The sequence below is a fragment of the Chlorocebus sabaeus genome, chromosome 5, assembly GCF_047675955.1.
Source record: "Chlorocebus sabaeus isolate Y175 chromosome 5, mChlSab1.0.hap1, whole genome shotgun sequence".
NCBI lineage: Eukaryota > Metazoa > Chordata > Mammalia > Primates > Cercopithecidae > Chlorocebus > Chlorocebus sabaeus.
In genome coordinates, this window is record NC_132908.1 from 30,245,970 (window position 1) to 30,262,065 (window position 16,096).

Here is a 16,096-nt window from a genome sequence, read left to right on the forward strand (position 1 = left end):
GGTGAAAAAGGAAATATCTTAAGATAAAAACTGAAAAGAAGCTTTCTGAGAAACTGTGTTGTGTTATGTTTATTTCTGTCACAGAGTTACAGTTTTCCCTTCAAGTAGACGTTCACTAAGACTGTTCTTGTTGAATTTGCAAAGTGATATTTGGAAACCCATAGAGGGCTATGGTGAAAAAGGAAATATCCTAAGATAGAAACTGAAAAGAAGCTTTCTGAGAGACTGCTTTGTGTTCTGTTAATTCATCTCACAGAGTTACAACTTTCCCTTCAAAAAGTTGTTCACTAAGACTGTTCTTGTGGAATTTGCAAAGCGATATTTAGAAGCCAATAGAGAGCTATGGTGAAAAGCGAATATCCTAAGCTAAAAACTGAAAAGAAGCTTTCTGAGAAACTGCTTTCTGATATGTGACTTCCACTCACGGAGTTACAGCTGTATTTCATAGACCTGTTTGCTAGCCTAATTTCCGTGGAATCTGAGAATTGTTATTTCGGATCCCTTTGAAGACTATAGGTCCAAAGGAAATATCCTCCGATAATAATGATAAAGAAGCTTTCTGAGAAACTGCTTTGTGTTCCGTTAATTCATTTCACAGAGTTACAGCTTTCCCTTCATGTATCCATTCACTAAGACTGCTCTTGTGGAATTTGCAAAGTGATATTTGGAAGCCCATAGAGGAGTATGGTGAAAAAGGAAATATCTTCAGGTAAAAACTGGAAATCAGCATTCTGAGAAAGTGCTGTGTGTTCTGATAATTCGTCTCACAGATTTTCAGCTTTCCCCTCAATAAGCCTTTCCCTAAGACTGTTCTTGTGGAACTTGCTAAGTGATATTTGGAATCCCATAGAGGGCTATGGTGAAAAAGGAAATATCCTAAGATAAAAACTGAAAACAAGCTTTCTGAGAAACTGCTTTCCGTTCTGTTAATTCATCTCTCAGAGTTACAGCTTTCCCCGTAAGAAGACGTTCACTAAGACTGTTCTTGTGGAATTTCCAAAGTGATATTTGGAAGCCCATAGAGGACTATGGTGAAAAAGGAAATATCTTCATGTAAAAACTGGAAAGAAGCATTCTGAGAAAGTGCTGTGTGTTCTGATAATTCATCTCACAGAGTTACAGCTTTCCCCTCAAAAAGCCATTTGCTAAGACTGTGCTTGTGGAATCTGCAAAGTGATATTTGAAAGCCGTTTGAGGGGTATATTGAAAAAGGAAATATCCTAAGATAAAAATTGAGAAGAAGCTTTCTGGGAAACTGCTTTGTGTTATGTAAATTCAGATCACAGAGTTTTAGTTTTCCCGTCAAGAATCCATTCACTAAGACTGTTCTTGTGGAATTTGCAAAGTGATACTTGGAAGCCCATAGAGGGCTATGGTGAAAAAGGAAATATCTTCAGATAAAAACTGGAAAGAAGCTTTCTGAGAAACTGCTTTGTGTTCTTTTAATTCATTTCACAGAGTTACGGCTTTCCCCGTCAGAAGCCATTCACTAAGATTGTTCTTGTGGAATTTCCAAAGTGATAGTTGGAAACCCATAAAGGGCTACAGTGAAAAAGGAAATATCTTCAGATAAAAACTGGAAAGAAATGTTCTGAGAAACACCTTTCTGTTCTGTTAATTCATCTCACAGGTTTACAGCTTTCCCCTCAAGAAACCTTTCGTTGAGACTGTTCTTTTGTAATGTGCAAAGTGATATTTGGAAGCCCATACAGGGCTATGGTGAAAAAGGATATATCCTCAGATAAAAACTGAAAATAAGCTTTCTGAGAAACTGCTTTGTGTTCTGTTAATTCATCTCACAGAGTTGCAGCTTTCCCTGCAAGAAGCCTTTCACAAAGATTGTTCTTGTTCAATTTGCAAAGTGATGTTTGGAAGCCCATAGAGGGCTATGGTGAAAAAGGAAATATCTTCAGATAAAAACTGGAAACAAGCTTTCTGAGAAACTGCTTTCGGTTCTGTTAACTCATCTCATAGAGTTACAGCTTTCTCCTCAAGAATCAATTTCCTAAAACTGTTCTTGTGTAATTTACAAAGTGATATTTGGAAGCCCATAGAGGGCTATGGTGAAAAAGGAAATATCTTCAGATAAAAACTCCAAAGAAGCTTTCTGAGAAACTACTTTGTGTTCTGTTAATTCATCTCACAGAGTTACAGCTTTCCCCTCAAAAAGCCATTCGCTAACACTGTGCTTGTGGAATTTGCAAAGTGATATTTGGAAGCCGTTTGAGGGCCATATTGATAAAGGAAATATCCTAAGATAAAAATTGAAAATAAGTTTTCTGAGAAACTGCTTTGTGTTATGTAAATTCAGCTCACAGAGTTTTAGCTTTCCCCTCAAGAAGCCGCTCACTAAGACTGTTCTTGTGTAATTTGCATTGTGATATTTGGAAGCCCATAGAGGGCTATGTTGAAAAAGGAAATATCTTCCGTTCATAACTGGAAAGAAGCTTTCTGAGAGACTGCTTTGTGTTCTGTTAATTCATCTCACAAAGTTACAGCTTTCCCCACAAGAAATCGCTCACTATGACTGTTCTTGCGGAATTTGCAAAATGATACTTGAAAGCCCATAGAGGGCTATGGTGAAAAAGGAAATATCTTCAGATAAAAATTGGAAAGAAGCTTTCTGAGAAACCGCTTTGTGTTCTGCTAATTCATATCACAGACTTACAGCTTTCCCCTCAAGAAGACATTCGATAAGACTGTTCTTGTGGAAATTACAAAGTGATATTTGGTAGTCCATAGAGGGCTATGATGAAAAAGGAAATATCCTAAAATAAAAACTCACAAGAAGCTTTCTTAGAAACTGCTTTGTGTTCTGTTAATTCATCTCACAGAGTTGCAGCTTTCCCTGCAAGAAGCCTTTCACAAAGATTGTTCTTGTTCAATTTGCAAAGTGATGTTTGGAAGCCCATAGAGGGCTATGGTGAAAAAGGAAATATCTTCAGATAAAAACTGGAAACAAGCTTTCTGAGAAACTGCTTTCGGTTCTGTTAACTCATCTCATAGAGTTACAGCTTTCTCCTCAAGAATCAATTTCCTAAAACTGTTCTTGTGTAATTTACAAAGTGATATTTGGAAGCCCATAGAGGGCTATGGTGAAAAAGGAAATATCTTCAGATAAAAACTCCAAAGAAGCTTTCTGAGAAACTACTTTGTGTTCTGTTAATTCATCTCACAGAGTTACAGCTTTCCCCTCAAAAAGCCATTCGCTAATACTGTGCTTGTGGAATTTGCAAAGTGATATTTGGAAGCCGTTTGAGGGCCATATTGATAAAGGAAATATCCTAAGATAAAAATTGAAAATAAGTTTTCTGAGAAACTGCTTTGTGTTATGTAAATTCAGCTCACAGAGTTTTAGCTTTCCCCTCAAGAAGCCGCTCACTAAGACTGTTCTTGTGTAATTTGCATTGTGATATTTGGAAGCCCATAGAGGGCTATGTTGAAAAAGGAAATATCTTCCGTTCATAACTGGAAAGAAGCTTTCTGAGAGACTGCTTTGTGTTCTGTTAATTCATCTCACAAAGTTACAGCTTTCCCCACAAGAAATCGCTCACTATGACTGTTCTTGCGGAATTTGCAAAATGATACTTGAAAGCCCATAGAGGGCTATGGTGAAAAAGGAAATATCTTCAGATAAAAATTGGAAAGAAGCTTTCTGAGAAACCGCTTTGTGTTCTGCTAATTCATATCACAGACTTACAGCTTTCCCCTCAAGAAGACATTCGATAAGACTGTTCTTGTGGAAATTACAAAGTGATATTTGGTAGTCCATAGAGGGCTATGATGAAAAAGGAAATATCCTAAAATAAAAACTCACAAGAAGCTTTCTTAGAAACTGCTTTGTGTTATGTTCATTCATCTCACAGAGTTACAGCTTTCCCCTCAAGAAGCCGTTCACAAAGTCTGTTTTTGAGGAATTTGCAAAGTGATACATGGAAGACCCGTGGGGGCTATGGTGAAAAAGGAAATATCTTCAGATAAAAACTGGAAAGAATCTTTCTGAGAAACTCCTTTGTTTCCTTTTAATTCATCTCACAGTGTTACAGCTTTACTCTCAAGAAGCCTTTCGCTAAGACTGTTCTTGTGGAATTTGCAAAGTGATATTTGAAAGCCCATAGAAGGGTATGGTGAAAAAGGAAATATCCTAAGATAAAAACTGAAAAGAAGCTTTCTTAGAAACTGCTTTGTGTTATGTTAATTCATCTAACAGAATTGCAGCTTTCCCCTAAAGAAGCCTTTTACTAAGAGTGTTCTTGTGGAATTTCCAAAGTGATATTTGGAAGCCCATAGAGGACTAAGGTGAAGAAGGTTATATCTTCAGTTAAAAACTGAAAAGTAGCTTTCTGAGAAACTGCTTTGTGATATGTGACTTCCACTCACTGAGTTACAGAAGTATTTCGGAGAGCTGTTTGCTAGACTTATTTCTGTTGAAGCTGAGAACTGTTATTGCAGATCCCTTTGAAGAGTATAGGGCCAAAGGAAATATCCTATGATAAAAGTGAGAAAGAAGCTTTCTGAGAAACTTCTTTGTGTTCTGATGATTCATCTCACAGAGTTAGAATTTTCCCCTCACAAAGTCGTTCTCTAGAACTGTTCTTGTGGAATTTGCACAGTGATACTTGGAAGCCCAAAGCGAGCTATGGTGAAAAAGGAAATATCTTCAGATAAAAACTGGATTGAAGCTTTCTGAGAAACTGCTTTGTGTTCTGTTAATTCATCTCACAGAGTTACAGCTTTCCCTTCAAGAAGGTTTTCGCTAAGACTGTTTTATGGAATTTTCAAAGTGATATTTGGAAGCCCATTGAGGGCTATGGTGAAATAGGAAATATCCCTAGATAAAAACTGAAAAGAAGTTTTCTGAGAAACTTCTTTGTGTTTTGTTAACTCGTCTGACAGAGTTACAGCTTTCCTTTCAAGAAACCATTAACTAAGACTGTTCTTCTGGAATTTGCAAAGTGATATTTGGAAGCCCATAGATGGCTAGTGTGAAAAAGGCAATATCTTCAGTTAAAAACTGGAAAGAAACTTTCTGAGAAACTGCTTTGTGTTCTGTTAATTCATCTCGCAGAGTTACCACATTCCGCTCAGGAAGCCTTTTGCTAAGACTGTTCTTGTGGAATTTGCAAAGTGATATTTGGAGGCACCTAGAGGACTATGGTGAAAAAGGAAATATCCTAATATAAAAATTGAAAAGAAACTTTCTGAGAAACTGCTTTTGTTCCGTTAATTCTTCCAACAGAATTACAGATTTTCACTCAAGAAGCCTTTCGCTAAGACTGTTCTTGTTGAATTTGCAAAATGATATTTGGAAGCCCATGGAAGGCTACGGTGAAAAAGGAAATATCCTAAGATAAAAACTGAAAAGAAGCTTTCTGAGATACTCTTTGGTGTTCTCTTAATTCATCTCACAAAGATACAATTTTCCCCTCAAGAAGCCGTTCCCTAAGGCTGTCTTGTGAAATTATCAAAGTGATACTTGGAAGCCCACAGAGGGCTATGGTGAAAAAAGAAATATCTTCAGATAAAAACTGGAAAGAAATTTTGTGAGAAACTGCATTTTGTTCTGTTAATTCATCTCACAGAGTAACAGCTTTCCCCTCAAGAAGACTTTCGCTAAGACTCTTCTTGTAGAATTTGCAAAGGGATATTTGGAAGCCATTGGAGGGCTGTGATGGAAAGGGAACTATCCTCAGATAACAACTGGAAGAAGCTTTCTGAGAAACTGCTTTGTGTTCTGTGAATTCTTCTAACAGAGTTACAGCTTTTCCCATCCAGATGCCGTTCGCTAAGACTGTTCGTGTGGAATTTGCAAAGAGATTTTGGAAGCCTGTAGCGGCCTATGGTGAAAAAGAAAATAGCCTCAGATGAAAAATGGAAAGAAGATTTCTGAGAAACTGCTTTGTGATGTGTGACTTCCACTCAATGAATTACAGCTGTATTTCGTGGAGCTGTTTCCTAGCCTTATTTCTTTGGAATCTGAGAACTGATATTTCGCATCCCTTGGAAGACTATAGGGCCAAAGAATATATCCTCCAATCAAAATGAGAAAGAAGCTTTCTGAGAAACTTCTTTGTGATCTGTGAATTCATCTCACAGAGTTACATCGTTCCCCTCAAGAAGACTTTCGCTAAGACTGTTCTTGTGGAATTTGCAAAGGGATATTTGGAAGCCCATGGAGGGCAATGCTGTAAAGGGCACTATCCTCAGATAACAACTGGAAAGAAGCTTTCTGAGAAACTGCTTTGTGTTCTGTGAATTCACCTCACAGAATTACAGCTTGCCTCTCCAGAAGCCGTTCGCTAAGAGTTTTCTTGTGGAATTTACAAAGGGATATTTGCAAGCCCATAGAGTCCTATCATGAAAGAGAAATTATCCTCAGATGAAAACTGGAAAGAAGCTTTCTGAGAAACCGCTTTGGGATGTGTGACTTCCACTCACTGAGTTACAGCTGTATTTCGTGGAGCTGTTTGCTCGCCTTATATCTGTGGAATGTGAGAACTGATATTTCGGATCCCTTGGAAGACCATAGGGCCAAAGGAAATATCCTCCAATCAAAATGAGAAAGAAGCTTTCTGAGACACTTCTTTGTGTTTTCTGAATTCATCCCACGGAGTTACAGATATTCCCTCAAGAAGCCTTTCGCTAAGACTGTTCTTGTGGAATTTTCAGAGTAATATTTGGAAGCCCATAGACGCCTATGGTGAAAAAGAAAATATCCTCAGATGAAAACTTGAAAGAAGCTTCTGAGAAACTGCTTTGTGATGTATGACTTCCACTACCTGAGTTACAGCTGTATTTCGTGTAGCTGTTTGCTTGCCTTATTTCTGTGGAATCTGAGACCTGATATTTCTGATCCCTTGGAAGACTATAGGGCCAAAGGAAATATCATCCGATCAAAATGAGAAAGAAGCTTTCTGAGAAACTTCTTTGTGACGTGTGATTTCATCTCACAGAGTTACAGCTTTCCCCTCAAGAAGCCTATCGCTAAGACTGTTCTTGTTCAGTTTTCAAAGGTATATTTGGAAGAACATGGAGGGCTCTGGTGAAAAGTGAAATATCCTCAGATAAAAACTGGAAAGAAGCTTTCTGAGAAACTGCTTTGTGTTCTGTGTATTCATCTCACAGATTTACAGCTTTCCCCTCCAGAAGCCATTCGGTAAGACTGTTTTGTTGAATTTACAAAGACATATTTGGAAGCCCATAGAGGCCTATGGTGAAAAAGGAAATATCCTCAGATGAAAACTGGAAAGAAGCTTTCTGAGGAACTGCATTGTGATGTGTAACTTCCACTTTCTGACTTACAGCTGTTTTTTGTGGAGCTATTTGCTAGTTTTAATTCTGTGGAATCTGAGAACTGATAGTTTGGATTCCTTGGAAGACTATAGGGCCAAAAGAAATATCCTCCTATCAAAATCAGAGAGAACCTTTCTGAGAAACTGCTTTATGATCTGTGAATCATCTCACAGAGTCACACCATTGCCCTCAAGAAGCCTTTCACTAAGACTGTTCTTGTGGGATTTGCAAAGGGATATTTGAAAGCTCATGGAGGGCTATGGGGAAAAAGGAAATATCGTCAGATAAAAATTGGAAAGAAGCTTTCTGAGAAACTGCTTAGTGTTCTGTGAATCCATCGCACAGAGTTACAGACTTCCCCTCCAGAAGCTCTTCGCTAAGACTCTTATTCTGGAATTTAAAAAGGGATATTTGGAAGCCCATAGAGGCCTATGCTGAAAAAGATAATATCCTCAGATGAAAACTGGAAAGAAGTTTTCTGAGAAACTGCTTTGTGATGTGTGACTTCCACTCATTGAGTTACAGCTGTATTTCGTGAAGCCGTTTGCTAGCCTTAAGTCTATGGAATCTGAGAACTGGTATTTTGGATCCCATGGAAGACTATGGGGCCAAAGGAAATATCCTCCAATCAAAATGAGAAAGAAGCTTTCTGAGAAATTTCTTTGTGATCTATGATTTCATCTCACAGAGTTACAGCTTTCCCCTCCAGAAACCTTTCACTAAGACTGTTCTTGTGGAATTTGCAAAGGGATATTTAAAAGCCCATGGAGGGCTATGGTGAAAAGAGAAGTATCCACAGATAAGAACTGGAAAGCAGCTTTCGGAGAAACTGCTTTGCGTTCTGTGAGTTCATCTCACAGATTTACAGCTTTTCCCTCTAGAAGCCTTTCGCTAAGACTGTTCTTGTGGAGTTTGCAAAGGCATATTTGAAGCACATAGAGCACTATGGTGAAAAAGAAAATATCCTCAGATGAAAACTGGAAAGAAGTTTTCTGAGATACTGCTTTGTGATATGTGACTTCCACTCACTGAGATACAGCTGCATTTCGTGAAGCTTTTGCTAGCCTTATTTCTGTGGAATCTGAAAACTGATATTTCGGATCCCTTGGAAGACTATAGGGCCAAAGGAAATATCCTCCGATCAAAATGAGAAAGAAGCTTTCTGAGAATTTTCGTTGTGATCTGTGAATTTATCTCAGAAACTTACAGCTTTCCCCTCAAGAAGCCTTTCGCTCAGACCGTTGTTGTGGAATTAGCAAATTGATATTTGGAAACCCATGGAGGGCTATGGTCAAAAGGGAAATATCCTCAGATAACAACTGGAAAGAAGCTTTCTGAGAAACTTCTTTGTGATGTGTGACTTCCACTCACTGAGTTACAGCTGTGTTTGTGGAGCTGTTTGCTAGCCTTATTTCAGTAGAATCTGAGAACTGATATTTCTGATCCCTTGGAAGACTATAGGGCCAAAGTAAATATCCAATGATCAAAATGAGAAAGAAACTTTCTGAGAAACTGCTTTGTGTTCTCTGAATTCATCTCGCAGAGTTACAGCTTACCCCCTCCAGAAGCAGTTCGCTAAGACTGTTCTTGTGGAATTTGCAAATGGATATTTGGAAGCCTATGGAGGAGTATGGTGCAAAGGGATATATCCTCAGAAAAAAACTGGAAGGAAGCTTTCTGGGAAAGTGCTTTGTGCTCTGTGAATTCATCTCACAGAGTTACAGCTTTCCTCTCCAGAAACTGTTTGCTAAGACTGTTCTTGTGGAAATTGCAACGGGATATTTGGAAGCCCGTAGAGGCCAAAGGTGAAAAAGAAAATATCCTCAGATGAAATCTCGAAAGAAGCTTTCTGAGAAACTGCTTTGTGATGTGTGACTTCCACTCACTGAGTTACAGCTGTATTTCGTGGAGCTGTTTGCTTGCCTTACTTCTGTAGAATCTGAGAACTGATATTTCGGATCCCTTGGAAGACTACATGGCCAAAGAAAATATCCTCCAATCAAAATGAGAAAGAAGCTTTCTGAGAAACTTCTTTGTGATCTGTGAATTCATCTCACAGAGTTACAGCTTTCCACTCAAGAAGCCTTTCACTAATACTGTTCTTCTGGAATTTGCAAAGGGATATTTGGAAGCCCATGGAGGGCTACGCTGAAAAGGAAAATATCCTCAGATAAAAACTGGAAAGAAGCTTTCTGAGAAACTGCTTTGTGTTCTGTGAATTCATTTCACTGATTTACAGCTTTCCTCTCCAGAAGTCGTTCGCTGAGACTGTTCTTGTGGAATTTGCAAGTGATATTTGGAAGCCCATAGACGCCTATGGATAAAAAGAAAATATCCTCAGATGAAAACTCGATAGAAGCTTTCTGAGAAACTGCTTTGTGATGAGTGACTTGCACTTACTGAGTTACAGCTGTCTTTCATGGAGCTGTTTGCTAGCCTATTTTTCTGGGGAATCTGAGAATTGATATTTTGGATCCCTTGGAAGATTATAGGTCCACAGGAAATATCCTCCCATTAAATTGAGAAAGAAGCTCACTGAGAAACTTCTTTGTGATCTGTGAATTCATCTCACAGTGTTACAGTTTTGCCCTCAAGAAGACGTTCCCTAAGTCTGTTCTTGTGGTATTTGCAAAGGGATATTTGGAAGCCCATACAGGCCTATAGGAAATAAGAAAATATCCACAGATGAAAACTGGAAAGAAGCTTTCTGAGAAACTGCTTTGTGATGTGTGACTTCCGCTCACTGAGATACAGCTGCATTTCGTGAAGCTTTTGCTAGCCTTATTTCTGTGGAATCTGAAAACTGATATTTCGTATCCCTTGGAAAACTATAGGGCCAAAGGAAATATCCTCTGTTCAAAATGAGAGAGAATTTTTCTGAGAAACTTCTTTGTGATCTGTGAATTCATCTCAGAGTTGCAGCTTTCCCCTCAAGAAGTCTTTCGTTAATACTGTTCTTGTGAAATTTGCAAAGGGAAATTTGGAAGCCCATGGAGGCCAATGGTGAAAGGGAAGTATCCTCAGATAAAAATTGGAAAAAAGCTTTTCGAGAAACTGCTTTGGGTTCTGTGAATTCATCTCACAGAGTTACAGCTTTCCCCTCCAGAAGCCGTTCGCTAAGACTGTTCTTGTGGAATTTGCAAGGGATATTTCGAAGTCCATAGAGATCACGGTGAAAAAGAAAATATCCTCAGATGAAAACTGGAAAGAAGCTTTCTGAGAAACTGCTTTGTGATGTGTGACTTCCACTCACTGAGTTACAGCTGTATTTCGTGGATATGTTTTCTAGCCTTATTTCTGTGGAATCTGAGAACTGATATTTCGGATCCCGTGGAAGTCTATAGGGCCAAAGGAAATATCGTCCGATTAATATTTGAAAGAAGCTTTGTGAGTCTTCTTCGTGATCTGTGAATTCATCTCACAGACTTACAACTTTCCCCTCAAGAAGTCTTTCGCTAAGTCTTTTCTTGTGACGTTTGAAAAGGGAGAAATGGAACACCATGGAGGGCTACGGTGAAAAGGGAAATATTCTCAGATTAAAACTGGAAAGAAACTTTCTGAGAAACTACTTTGTGATGTGTGACATGCACTCACTGAGTTACAGCTGTATTTCGTGGAGCTGTTTTCTAGCCTTATTTCTGTGGATTCTGAGAACTGATATTTCGGATCCCGTGGAAGACTGTAGGGTCAAATCAATATCCTCTGATCAAAATGAGAAAGAAGCTTTATGAGAAATTCTTTGTGACCTGTGAATTCATCTCACAAAGTTACAGCTTTCCCCTCAAGAAGCCTTTCCCAAACATTTTTCTTGTGGAATTAGCAAAGGGATATTTGGAAGCCCATGGACGGCTATGGTGAAAAGGGAAATATCCTCAGATAAAAAATGGAAAGAAGCTTTCTGAGAAACTGCTTTGTGCTCTGTGAATTTATCTCACAGAGTTACAGCTTTACCCTCCAGATACCGTTCTCTAAGAGTGTTTTTGTGGAATTTGCAAAGGGATATTTGGAAGCCCATGGAGGTCTATGTTGAAAAAGAAAATATCCACAGATGAAAACTGGAAAGAACCTTCTGAGAAACTGCTTTGTGACCTGTTATTTCCACTCACTGAGTTACATCTGTATTTCGTGGAGCTCTTTGCGAGCCTTATTTCTGTGGAATATGAGAACTGATATTTCGGATCCAGTGGGAGACTATAGGGCCAAAGGAGATATCCTCCGATCAAAAGGAGAAAGAAACTTTCTGAGAAACTTCTTTGTGATCTGTGAATTAATCTCACAGTGTTACAGCTTTCCCCTCGAGAAGCCTTTCGCTAAGTCTGTTTTTTTGGAAATTGCAAAGGGATATTTGGAAGCTCATGGAGGGCTATGGTGAAAAGGGAAACATCCTCAGATAAAAACTGGAAAGAAGCTTTCTGAAAAACTGTTTTTTTCCGTGAATTCATCTCACAGAGTTACAACTTTCACCTCTGGAAGCCGTTCGCTAAGACTGTTCTTTTGGAATTTGCAAACGGATATTTGGAAGCCCATAGAGGCATAGGGTGTAAAAGAATATATCCTCAGATGAAAACTGTAAAGAAGCTTCCTGAGAAACTGCTTTTTGATGTGTGACTTCCACTCACTGAGTTACAGCTGTATTTCGTGTAGCTGTTTGCTAGCCTTTTTTCTGTGGAATCTGAGAGCTGATGTTCCGGATCCCGTGGAAGACTATAGATCCAAAGGAAATATCGTCCGATCAAAATGAGAAAGAAGCTTTGTGAGAAACTTCTTTGTGATCTGTGATTTCTAATCACAGAGTTACATCTTTCCCCTCAAGAAGCCTTTCGCTAAGTCTGTTCTTGTGGAATTTTCACAGGGATATTTGGAGGCCATGGAGGGTTACGGTGAAAAGGGAAATATTCTCAGATAAAAACTGGAAAGAAAGTATCTGTGAAACTGCTTTGTGTTCTGTGAATTCATCTCACAGAGGTACAGAATTCCACTCCAGAAGCCGTTCGCTAAGACTGTTCTCTTGGAATTTGCAAAGGGATATTTGGAAGCCCATGGAGGGCTATGGATAAAAGGGAAATATCCTCAGATAAAAAATGGAAAGAAGCTTTCTGAGAAACGTCTTTGTGTTCTGTGAATTCATCTCCCAGAGTTACAGCTTTCCCCTCCAGATGCCGTTCTCTAAGAATGTTTTTGTGGAATTTGCAAAGGGATATTTGGAAGCCCATTGAGGCCTATGTTGAAAAAGAAAATATCCTCAGATGAAAACTGGAAAGAAGCTTCTGAGAAACTGCTTTGTGAGGTGTGACTTCCACTCACTGAGTTACAGCTGTATTTCATGGAGCTCTTTGCTAGCCTTAGTTCTGTGGAATATGAGAACTGATATTTCAGGTCCTGTGGAAGACTATAGGGCCAAAGTAAATATTCTCGGATCAAAATGAGAAAGAAGCTTTCTGAGAAACTTCTTTGGGATCTGTGAATTCATCACACAGAGTTACAGCTTTCCCCTAAAAAAGCCTTTCCCTAAGACTGTTCTTGTGGAATTTACAAAGGGATATTTGGAAGCCCATGGAGGGCTATGGTGAAATGGGAAATATTGTCAGATAAAAACATGAAAGAAGCTTACTGAGAAACTGCTTTGTGTTCTGTGATTTCATCACACAGAATTACGGCTTTCCCCTCCAGAAGACCTTCACTAACACTGTTTTGTGGAATTTGCAAAGGCATATTTGGCAGCCCATATAGGCCTATGGTGAAAAAGAAAATATCCTCAGAAGAAAACTGGAAAGAAGATTTCTGAGAAACTTCTTTGTGATGGGTGAATTCCACTCACTGAGTTACAGCTGTATTTCATGGAGCTGTTTGCTAGCCTTATTTCTGTGGAATCAGAGAACAGTTATTTCAAATCCCTTTGAAGACTATAGGGCCAAAGGAAATATCCTCCGATCAAAATGAGAAAGAAGTTTTCTGAGAAACTTCTTTGTGATCTGCGAATTCATCTCCAGAGTTACAGCTTTTCCCTCAAGTAGCCTTTCGCTAAGACTGTTCTTGTGGAATTTGCAAAGGGATATTTGGAAGCCCATGGAGGGCTATGCTGAAAAGGGAAATATCCTCAGAGAAAAACTGGAAAAAAAGTTTTCTAAGAATCTATTTTGTACTCTGTGAATTCATCTCACAGAGCTGCAGCTTTCCCCTCCAGAATCCGTTTGCTAAGACTGTTCTTGTGGAATTTGCAAAGGGATATTTGGAAGCCCATAGAGGCCTATGGTGAAAGAGAAAATATCCTCAGATGAAAACTGGAAAGAAGCTTTCTGAGAAACTGCTTTGTGATGTGTGACTTCCACTCACTGAGTTACAGCTGTATATCTTGGAGCTGTTTGCTACCCTTATTTCTGTTGGATCTTAGAAATGATACTGCAGATGCCTTTGAAGACTATAGGGACAAGAAAATATCCTCCGATCAAAACGAGAAAGAAGCTTTCTGAGAAACTTCTTTGTGATCTGTGAATTCGTCTCAGAGAGTTACAGCTTTCCCCTCAACAAGCCTTTCACTAAGAGTGTTCTTGTCGAATTTTTAAAGTGATAATTGGAAGCACATTGAGGGCTACGGTGAAAAGGGCATTATTCTCAGATAAAAACTGAAAAGAAGCTTTCTGAGAAACTGTTTTGTGTTCTGTGAATTCATCTCACAGAGTTAGAGCTTTCCCCTTCAGAAGCCGTTCGCTAAGGCTGTTCTTGCGGAAATTGCAAAGTTATATTTGGAAGCCCATGGAGGGCTATGGTGAAAAGGCAAATATCCCCAGACAAAAACTGGAAAGAAGCTTTCTGAGAAACTGCTTTGTGTTCTGTGAATTCATCTCACTGAGTTAATACTTTCCGCTCCAAAAGCCATTCGCTAATACTGTCTTGTGGAATTTACAAAGGGATATTTGGGAGCCCATAGAGGCCTATGGTGAAAAAGAAAATATTCTCAGAGGAAAACTGGAAAGAAGGTTTCTGAGAAACTGCTTTTTGATGTGTGACTTCCACTCCCTGAGTTACAGCTGTATTTCATGGAGCTGTTTGCTAGCCTTATTTATGTGGAGGCTGAGACCTGATATTTCGGATCCATTTGAAGACTGTAGGGTTAAGGAAATATCCTCCAATCAAAAGGAGAAAGAAGCTTTCTGAGAAGCTTCTTTGTGATCTGTGAATTCTTTTCACAGTGTTGCAACTCTCCCCTCAAGAAGCCTTTCGGTAAGGCTGTTCTTGTGAAATTTTCAAAGGGATAATTGGAAGCCCTTAGAGGCCTATGGAGAAAAAGAAAATATCCTCAGATGAAAACTGGAAAGAAGCTTTCTGAGAAACTGCTTTGTGATGTGTGACTTCCACTCACTGAGTTACAGCTGTATTTCGTGGAGCTGTTTGCTAGCCTTATTTCTGTGGAATCTGAGAACTGATATTTCGGATTCCGTGGAAGACTACAAGGCCAAAGGAAATATCGTCCGATCAAAATGAGGAAGAATCTTTCTGAGAAACTTCTTTATGTTCTGTGAATTCATCTGACAGAGTTACAGCTTTCCCCTCCAGAAGCCATTCTCTAACACTGTTCTTGTGGAATTTGCAAAGGCATATTTGGAAGCCCATAGAGGCCTTTGGTGAAAAAGAAAATATCCTCAGATGAAATCTGGAAAGAAGCTTTCTGAGAGACTGCTTTGTGATGTGTGATTTCCACTCACTGAGTTACAGCTGTATTTCATGGAGCTGTTTGCTAGCCTTATTTCTGTGGAATCTGAGAACTGATATTTCGAATCCCATGGAAGACTATAGGGCCAAAGGAAATATCCTCCGATCAAAACGAGAAAGAAGCTTTCTGAGAAATTCCTTTGTGATCTGTGAATTCATCTCACAGAGTTACAGCTTTCCCCTCAAGAAGCCTTTCGCTAACACTGTTCTTGTGAAATTTGCAAAGGGATATTTGTAAGCCCATGGAGGGCTACGGTGAAAAGGGAAATATCCTCAGATAGAACCTGGAAAGAACTTTTCTGAGAATCTGCTTTGTGTTCTGTATATTCATCTCACAGAATTACAGGTTTCCCCTCCAGAAGCCGTTCAGTAAGACTCTTCTTGTGGAATTTGCAAAGGGATATTTTGACGCCCAGAGAGGCCTATGGTGAAAAAGGAAATATCTTCCGTTAAAAACTGGAAAGAAGCTTTCTGAGAAACTGCTTTGTAATGCCTGACTTCCACGCACTGAGTTACTGCTGTATTTCGTGGAGTTGTTTGCTAGCCTTATTTCTGTGGAATATGAGAAATGATATTTCAGAGCCTTTGAAGACTATAGGGCCAAAGGAAATATTCTCCGATCAAAATGAGAAAGAAGGTTCCTGAGAAACTTCTTTGTAATCTGTGAATTCATCTAACAGAGTTAGAGTTTTCCTCTCAAAAAGCCTTTCAATAAGACTGTTCATGTGGAATTTGCAAAGTGACATTTGAAAGCCCATGGAGGGCTATGGTGGAAAGGGAAATATGCTCAGATAAAAAATGAAAATAACTTTTGTGAGAAACTGCTTTGTGTTCTGTGAATCCTTCTCAAAGATTTACAGCATTCCTCTCCAGAAGCCGTTCGCTAAGACTGTTCTTTTGGAATTTGCAAAGGGATATTTGGAAGCCCATAGAGGCTTATAGTAAAAAAGAAAATATCCGCAGATGAAAACTGGAAAGAAGCTTTCTGAGAAACTGCTTTGTGATGTGTGACTTCCACTCACTGAGTTACAAGTATATTTCGTGATGGTTTTTGCTAGCCTTTTTTTCTGTGGAAAATGAGAACTGATATTTC